At 40.2% G+C, this 10,082-nt stretch overlaps 1 protein-coding gene and 1 pseudogene across 2 annotated transcripts in view; both read right to left on the reverse strand.

The window, feature by feature from the left end:
• Positions 1 to 10,082, reverse strand: part of BRE (brain and reproductive organ-expressed (TNFRSF1A modulator)) — a 724,026-nt gene that overhangs the window by 669,473 nt on the left and 44,471 nt on the right. The window lies entirely within an intron of this gene.
• The window catches only part of LOC102844129, a 13,510-nt pseudogene continuing 6,743 nt past the window's right edge, over positions 3,316 to 10,082 (reverse strand).

The raw sequence follows: 10,082 nt of genomic DNA on the forward strand, positions 1-10,082 counted from the left end.
AGGATAGAGCAGGGTTTAGAGCTGTTGTACATAGAGTTGTTATGAGTTGCAGGCGACTTGATGGCACATAACAACAACAACAACAACATATCTTTTTTAACTTTTTATTGTGATTTTAGTTGTTGTTGTTATGTGCCGTCGAGTCATTTGCGACTCATAGTGGCCCTATGTACAACAGCCCTAGACACTGCTCTATCCTGTGCCAGTCTCATTGCCTCTGACACACCCATCCCGATTACCCCAGTCACTGGATCAATCCACCTTATAGAGGGTCTTCCCCTCCTGCGCTGTCCCTCCACCCTACCAAGCATGATGTTCCTCTCCAAGGACTGATCCCTCCTGTCAACATGTCCAAAGTATGTCAGACGAAGCTTCAGAATCCTTGCCTCCAACGAGCAGCCTGGTCTCACCCTCTCAAAGACTGAACCTGTTTGTTCTCTTAGCAGTCCATGGTATAACCAATACTCTTCTCTAGAATCACAGCTCAAAAGCATCAACTGGCGGGGAGGAGGATATAACAGGGTTTTAATCACAGGTTACACAATCTGATGGGTAGGTAACGTGAAAGAAATGGGAACAATCTTTTGTGAAAAACAATGTATTTAAACTTTGTAAGTAAATCAGAGTAAAAAAAAAAATTCTCCTTTTATTATCCCTAGTCATTGTCCTGCTCTCTTATGTACAGCAAGTAATTGCAAAGACTATGGCCTGGATCAGGCGCACCTTAGTCTCCAGACTGACACAGTTGCTCTTCAATACTTAGAAGAGGTCTCTGACAGCAGACTTTCCCAATGCAATTCTTCTTTTAATTTCCTGGTTGCTGCTGTGTTGACTGTGGAGGCAAGCAAACTAACAATCTCAGTCTCTTCACCATCTATCATGATGCTGCCAGTAGGCCCAGTAGTGAGAATCTTTGTTTTCTTGATGTTAAGCTTCCATCCCTATTGAAGGCTGCAATCCTTGACCTTCTGTAGCAAGTGCTTCAGGTCCTCCTGATTTCAGCAAGCAGGGTTGTGTCATCTACATAACTTAGATTGTTGATGAGCTTTCCTCTAATTCTGATGCCACATTTCTCCTCATAGGGCCCAGCCTCCCAAATAATCTGTTCAACATCTAGGTTGAAAAGGTATGGAGACAGCAACTCTGGTGGCCTAGTGGCAAGAAGCTACACGGCAATCCCAAAGTCAGGTGGTTCGAATCCACCAGATAGATGCTCCACTGGAGAAGTAGGGCCACCCTTCTCCTATACCAGTCAGATCTGATTTGATGGTACACATACACACACAAAAATGATAAAATAAAAAATAATAAAAGGTATGGAGATAGGACACATCCCTGGTGTACACCCTTCCCAATTTTAAAAAGATGTAAGAACAAAACAATTGAAGCCTCAAGTTAAAACTTCATGTTAATAGTTTTCTAAATCATAGTATTTTTAAAATAAAAGTCACAGATGCATGTGGATAAGGAGAAATATCATTCAGAATACATTATTAAGAAAAAATATAGCAAACTCATTGCAATGAAGTTGATACAAACTCAAAACAACTCTACACAACAGAATAAAACTGCACCAGAGTAAAACTATACCAAAACTCTATAATCTTTGTGGAAGTAGACAGTCATATCTTTCATCTGAGGAGGTAACCACTTCAAACCACTACCCTCTCAGTTAGCAGGTGAGCCCTTAGTCATTGCACTACTAAGAACGCTTAAGAATGAAACATCAAAATGTTCTCCTAAACTTCCACTTGATTTAAGATGTGTTGCCAACAAGTTGCTTAAAGGTTATGAGATTATAACTATTTCAGAATACAAAAAAATACATTTTTCAAAGTCAAGAGAAGCAAGGTCAACAGGATAAACTTAACTGCCACAACAAACAAATCAAATTACTGAGGAAAGGTGACCTTGGAAAGGAAGATTACGAAGTTATTTCTCCAGTAACGTATCATCACAAAGCAAGATGATTCAAGCAACAAGGAAGCTAGGAAGAAGGCATTTTGTCACCTTCCACTTCTATCAAGTTAATTCCAAATCCTGGAGATCCTCCATTCAGTTAGCACTGAGCACATTTACTGTGCTACCAGGAACCCTGATTTAAATAATAAAGACAAGAATAGAAGTAACGTTCATTTTGCTGTTCCCTTAATCAATGTCAAGTAAAGCTGTTGTTGAATCCTGTCCAGTTGGAATCAACTCAAAGCTAATGCTCCAGCAGATTTTCAGAGGCAGTTAATCATGCAGGAGGATACTGCCCATCCTTCTCCTGTGGAGCAGGTGGTGGATTAGAACTATGTGCCTTTGGGATTGCAGCATAGCTTCTTACCACTACACCATCAGACCTTCTTAAAGTAGAACTAGAAAGAAACTAAATAAATCTCCTACCTTTTAAGCTCCCATCTCTTCTCTATCCTAACCTCTATACTAAAGCTTGGCAAATGACATTATGCCAAAATGAAATCATATTAAGCCAAGAAAAGCATAATATTTCTAATGATCTGAAATGCCAGACCCATTTATCCTAATACTTAAAATCAAGAAGTGCATCTGGGTTGCATCCATCCAACCTGTATGCTGAGCAAGTAATTCAAGAAGTTGAACTACATGAAGAAGAATGTGCATCAGGATTGGAGGAAGATTAATAAACAACCTGCATTATGCACACAATCTTGGTTGCTGAAAGTGAGGATAGCTTGAAGCACTTGTTGTAAAGATCAAAATCTGGAAACTTTTAATATGAATTACTTTGCAACATCCAGAAAACAAAAATCTTCACCACTAGATCAATAAGCAACATCATGACAAATGGGGACGAGATAGAAACTATCAATAATTTCATATTACTTGGATCCATAATGTAAAAAGAACAAAGGCCCCTTGGGGACAGCCATATATGACCTTTATCAACTTCGCAAAGGGAAACTTTCCCTGTCCACATCATCAATAACAAAAGACCTATTCCCATGAGGTCAGACATGTCCCCCACGTACCTCTTTCTTCTCATTTCAGCACCAATCTTACTGCTTTCCTGTGTCTGAAATCCAATGTGATAGCTCACAGACCACATAGAACCATGTTGCGGAAATCAAAAGGTTATAATCCAGGTTGGTGGCAGAATATAGTCAGTTTAGCTTCTGAAATGTGCATGCAGGTATCTCATAGCTTTAGAGCAGTGTTACAGAGTTCTCAGTCCTGCCAATATTGGCTCTCCATGCCCGCCGCCCCCCAACCGTTCAACAAATTTGGGTAAAGGCTCTAATGTTACCTCTAATTTTGTCCAGGGGGAAAGGGGGTTTAACAGCCAGCTCCATCTCATGTCAGGTCTCTCTCGTCCCCTACTTGGACTATGGCTGCTGCCGCCATAGTTGTAGCTGGAACAAGAATGTCTGACCCTTAAGGGTGTCCTACACTCTCTTGCTGCTGCTGCTGCCGCCGCTGCTTCTCATCTTTTCTGGTGAGGATGGTCTAATCTGTTGCTGGAGCTACTCAATTTATTGGCAAGATTAGTCAATCCTCCTGATGGCTGGTGAGACTAACATTCCTTCTGGAATGGTGAGATAGCCATTCACCTAGTGGACAGGCTAACATGCATATTCCCACCCATCCACATAGCAGAGTTCAGTGGCTAGGAAAGCCATATTGAAAGACAAACTCCACACACAATCAACACAGCTGGTAACAGCAGTCAAGAAATCAAAAGACAAGTCAAATTGAGAAAATCTGCTGTCAATGACTTCTCCAAACCACTAACAAGCAACAATGCTAGTTTAAAGACTAAGGTGTATCCAATCAAGACAATAGTCTTTTCAATGACTCCCTATGTATATAAAAGTTGGAAAATGAGTAAGAATTACAGAAAAAGAATTGATGTCTTCGAATTATGGTGTTGGAGAAGAATACTGAATAAGTTGAAGTACAGCCAGGAGCAAGGATGGTGAAATTTCGTTCACATCCTTTAGGCGTGTTGTAAGGAGGGGCTAGTAGCTGGAAAAAGGCATCAAGCTGGGAAAGGCGAAGGGCCAAAGAAAGAGAGGAAGACCCTCAACAAAAAAGATTGACACAGTAGTCACTGCTACTCAGGGTAACAACCTGAGGAAAGAATATGGGATACATACATGTAGATCAGGAGAAACTTATATTTATTCCTAATTTGAGGCAAGGGGAAATATAAGGAATAATTCCTGAAGGACAATATGGAAAGAATCAGTTACATCATGCAAATATCAAAATCACACACTGACTGATCACTAGGTTTCCAGGTGCTCTGGTACCCACTGTTAATCACACAAGCTACTACTCAACAGTCAGGCCCTCATGTCCTCCACCGGAGGTTGGAACTTCCTACTCTGTAATTGTTGTTGTTAGGTGCTGTGAAGTCTACTACAATTCATAGTGATCCCATGAACAATTGCTCTGAAAGCCCCGCAGCGTGGAGATCACACCGTCTCCCCTTCGTTGGGAGCACCAATGTCACAGGGGAATGGAGAGGAAATGGGTGGTGGGAGCCCTGAGCCATCAAACCAGAGCTGCCTGGGAAATGCTGGAGAGGTAAGGAGAGAAAATTGAGCCGGATGGTGGCAGAGCAGGGTGAGGGTAGGAATACAATACATGTGCTGAACGGGTGGGCTCCTGGGATCAACACTTGATCAGTTACCAGCATATTCTCATCAGCTTTTTTGGGTAAAATGCTTGTCTGTCAAATATTGCTCTAAATCTAAGCACTCAATTAAGACAGATTAGGGAGAAGGACTGGCCATCCACTTCCAAGATAACAGGCCCTAAAAAGCCCTATGTACAACAGAGCAAACTTAAATTAGACTAGCAAATATGGCATTGGAGGCTGAACTTTTGTGTTGTGAATCACAAAAAAGAAACAGTTGCAAACTGACCCTAGTGCTTGGAACAGGGAATGTGAGATGTATGAATATAGGATATTAGAGATTGTTAAGGAAGAAATGGAACTCATATTGACATAAGTAGCACTGGCAAAATGAAACGGATTGGCATGAAACATTTTTGATAAGTCAGTCATATGATCAACTACACAAGAAATGAAAAGATGAGGGAAAGAACAGATTAAAGGCGATATATGATTGGGTATTATGGTAGGCACATGAGTCTAGAATTAAGGTTGCATAGAGAAGTGTACTCGGTGCGGGGGGTGAGGGGATGGGGGAATTGTATATCAATCAAGGAATTATTCTTTTTTCAAGGAAAGGAGCGAACTGGAGGGGAGGGGTGGGCAGGGAGAAAAGTGCAGCAATGAATGAATGGAAATCCAAAATCTCTTTAAATGTTCATTAAAATTAATTAAAAAATGCATAAAAAACCCAAGTTTTAGACCTTGAAAAAAAATGAAAAGGTGAGAAAAAAATGGGGTCACATTCATAGTTTAAAAGACATTTCTAGATCCATCATGAAATACAATGGTGTGAATTAAAGGATAATATCCATATGCATAAAAAGAAGGCCTGTTAATATCACTACAGTTCAAATTTATGCACCAACAACCAGAGTCAAAGAGGAGGAAATAGATGACTTCTGCCAACAGTTGCAATCAGAAATTGATCAAACTTGCAAACAAGATATATTAGTAATAATGGGTGACTGGAACGCAAAAGTTGGGAACAAGGAAGAAGGATCAGTAGTTGGGAAACACAGAATTGGAGACAGAATGATAGAATTCTGTATACTTGATGATTTATTCATTGTAAATGTCTTTTAAAAGAAACACAAACGGTGACTATATACTTAGATTTCACCTGATGGCCTACACAGGCATCAGTTTGATTACATCTGTGGAAAAAATCATTGGAGAAGTTCAATACCAGCTGTGAAAACTAGGCCAGGTGCTGAGTGTACATCAGATAATCAACTACATGTATGCAAGTTTAAATTGAAGCTCAAAAAAACCAAATTAAATCCACAGATATCAAAGTTTAACACTGAGTCTATCCTGAATTTAAGGAACATCTCAGGAACAGGTTTGAGGCCTAGAATATTAATGAGCAAAGACCAGGTGAGCTGTGGGAGTATCATCCATGAAGAATGCAAAATGTCATTACAAAGATGAAGGAAGAAGAAAAGACCAAGATGGATGCCAGAAGATATTGCATGTTGCACTAGAGTACCAAGAGGCCAAAGCAAAGGACAAAAATCAAGATGTTAAGGACCTGAAGAAGATTTCAATGGGCAGAATGGGAAGACAAAGCATAGTATTATAATGAAATGGGCAAAGAGCTAGAGTTGGAAAATCAAATGGGACAAATTTGCTCAGTATTTCTTAAGCTGAAGAAACTGAAGAACAAATTCAAGCCATGAGCTGCAATACTTAAGGATGATGTGGGCAGACTGTCAAATGACCCAGGAAACATCAAAAGAAGATGGACGTCTATCATCTTACACGGTCTTACACAGTGTAACTGAACCAAAAATAATTGGCTGATACAGAAGATTTCCATGAAAAAAACATGGTCAAAAGGCAATGGTGATGAAGGAAGCAGCTCAGGCTGCTCTGAAGGAATTGGTAAAAAAAAAACAAGACCCCACAAATTGACAGCATACCAAATGACATATCTCAACAAACAGATGCTGTCCTGGATGCACACACCGGGTTGTGCTGAGAAATCTTGAGGACAACCACTTGGCCAATGGACTAGAAAAAAATCCATATTTATTCCCATTCAAAAAAAGGTGATCCAACAGCATATGGAAATTACCTAACAATATCATTAATATAACACGCAAAAAAAGATGTTGCTGGAAAAAGACTGGAACAAAAAGACTGGAACATTACATCAACAGAGAACTGCCTATGTGCACGCTGGGTTTAGAAGAAGCCATGATAATAGGGACATTATAACCAATATTAGATGGATCTTAGCTGACAGCAGAGAATACTAGAGGAATGTCTGTGTTTCATTGACTATGCAAAGGCATTTGATTGTGTGGATCACAACAAACTTTCTACCTTTGAGAAGAATGGGAATCCCAGAACACTAGATTGTACTTATGCAAAACCTACACTTGGACCAGGAAGCAGTCATCAACACAGAGCAAGGAAACACCGCATGGTTCAAAATCAGGAAAGGTGCACACCAGGGATGCATCCTATCTCCATATCTTTTCAATCTCTATGCGTAACAGATCACCCTGAAGGCTGGACTCTGAAGAGAAATGTGGCATCAGGATTGGAGGAAGATTCATCAACCTGATGTTATGCAGATGACACACTTTGTTTGCTGTAACTGAAGAAGACTTTGAGGCATTTACTGCAGAAAGTCAAGGTCTGCAGCCTTAAATATAGATTGAAGCTCAACATCAAGAAAACAAAGATTCTCACCACTAGGCTGATTGGCAGCAATATGGTAGATGGAGAAGGGATTGAGACTGTTCATAGCGTCAGCTTGCTTGGCTCCACAATCAACAATCTTGGTACCAGCAGTCAGGAAATTAAAAGATTAATTGCACTGGGGAAGTCTGCAGTCAGCGACCTCTATTCTCTAGAGTACAATGCTACAAAGAGCAATGAGGTAAGTCTAGACACTAAGGTGTACCTGATCCAGGCCATGATCTTTGAAATTAATTGTTATGCATCAGAAAGCTGGACAATTACTATGGATGACAGAATAAGAATCAATGCCTTTGTGTTGTGGTGCTAGAGAAGGGTACCAAACATAACATGAATTACCAAGAGAACAAAATGGTCTGTCCTGGAGAGGGTGAAACCAGGCTGCTCCTTGGGAGCAAGGATTTTGAAGCTTCATCTCATTTCATCTCACTTTGGGCACGTTGCAAGAAGGAACCAGACCTTGGAGAAGGACATCAGAGGGTGGAGGGACAGTGCAAAAGAGGAAGACCCTGGATGAGATGGTGGCAGGTAATCAGATAGGTGTGTCAGAGACAATGAAATTGGCTCATGATAGAGCAGGGTTTAAAGCTGTTGTACATAGGGCCACTACAAGTTTCAAGTGACTTGATGGCACATAACAACAGCAAAGAACAGGGAACTCTGGTGGCCAAGTGGTAAAAAGCTGCAATGTAATCTCAAAAAGTATACAGTTTTATACAGCTGTTCCACAGGAAGAGGATAGGCACTCTCCTCCCATGTGAGATCAACTTCCTTTAAAAACTCACTGGAGGGTCAACTATGAGCAGGTTCCAACTCAAAAGCACACAACAACACCACAGCCAAGAACACAGAGATTCCTCTCCTCCCAGTCCTCAGGCAACTGTTTTGTTCCTGGAAGAAGCAAGACAATTTTATGTTTCCTTCAGCTACCTGATGTTCCAGGCAAGCTCAGTCTAAAATAAGAGGTTTCCTTCCCTGGCCCAGCCTTAACTAGCTTGGTCATGGTGAAATGCGGCAGCCCTGACTGCCTTTGGCTCCACTAACTAAGCCCAGTGTCACATGAGGAAATGCAAGCAAAGAGATACTCAAGCTGCTTTCCCACTTACTGCAAAGTTCACCTCCTAGAGCAGGTGTTTCATTCAGGAAAACAGTGAAAAATATTTTCCATTATCCTTACTTCCAGTTTTGGAGCTCTGACTGAGAAGTAGATCATATAAAAAAAAAAAAAAAGACCCCTTTTAATCTCTTCCAAAGGAATTGACTTCATTTGTCAGAGAATGGAGAAGTACAAACCAAGAACAATGGAGATTTCAAGGATAATGGAGGCAGCAGTAAAAGGCAACTAGAGATTTGTGGACTTAATTACGATAGTGTCTAACTAGTAGGTGTGCTAGTTTTCAACAGAAAATAGGAAATAAAACATGTGGGACGAGCCCTCCTGAGTTCAAAACAAACAGGCTCTAAGGAATTATTCCTTCAAGGGAGCCAGAATGTGATAGGACAGTACACAGAACAATTTATACCTCAGACCAATGCTGAAAATAATAGAACAATCAAGCAGTAATCGGCTACCCAAAAAAAACCTTCACTGCCAGTTTTCCAGCATATATTCACCCTTCAAAGAGCTTCCAAAGCTGTAAATCAAAACAGAAGGAGATTACCCATCTTTCTTCAAAGGAGGCTCTAGTGGGTTCAACCTCTGGAGCCTAAAGGCCTTTGGGTTTGCAACATAACTCGCTATGAACTATGTCACCAGAGCTCCCGACCAGCAATTAATGGGCTGTAAATACCAAGTGTTAGTTACTAAGGCACTGGTAGATTTTTCATCTTCTGTCAAATAAAACAGTATTCAACTCAAGAAGAATATATTTCATGTACAGTTGCTACCTATCTGCCAGTGAATGCTTTGTGTTGCTATGATTAAGAGATTATACAAACCAAAGAACACAAAAACAAAAAAATAAATATTCCCACAAAAACGCAGACTACCATGCACAACAATATACATATACAATATACATACCAAAGGACAAGGAGAGAAAAGTATATGGGAGCAAAGAGAATATATCTATACATATCTTTTTCAAGAAATGAAAAACTTTCAAAATTTATTGCACAATATGAAATAATTTATACATTTAGGAAGCTCCATAAAATTTGAGATAAACACTGAGAAACCCACAAATAACTCATTATAAAAATGCATAAATCAAAAATGGGAGAGATGGAAAGACTTTTCACAGAGGGGGACATCTGGATAGGCAACAAACACATGAAGAAATGCTCAAAATCACTAGCAATAAGAGATGCAAATCACAACCACAAGGAGATACCATCTCACCTCAGTAGCAGTGGCAAAGTTTAACAGGACAGCAAGTAATAAATGTTAGGATGTGGAGAGATAGGAACTCTTATACACTGTTGATGTAAAATGGTACAACCATTCTGGAAGGCATTTTGGTGCTTCCTCAAAAAAGATGAACATAGAAATTCCATATGACCCAGCTATTACACTGCTATTACCCTAAGAGAATGAGAACTGAGGCACAATCAGAGACTTGTAAACCAATGTTCATAGCAGCGTTATTCACCATCGCAAGAACATGGAAACAGCCCTGATGCCCAACCACAGTCAGTCAGATGGATTGGGAAATTATGCTACATTCACATGATGGAATACTACATAGCACAGAGGAGCAATGATTTTGGTTTGTTTGGGGTTGGGGTT

This window comes from Elephantulus edwardii, unplaced genomic scaffold (assembly GCF_000299155.1).
Source record: "Elephantulus edwardii isolate Elephantulus edwardi_28Jun2011 unplaced genomic scaffold, EleEdw1.0 scaffold00009, whole genome shotgun sequence".
Taxonomy (NCBI): Eukaryota; Metazoa; Chordata; class Mammalia; order Macroscelidea; family Macroscelididae; genus Elephantulus; species Elephantulus edwardii.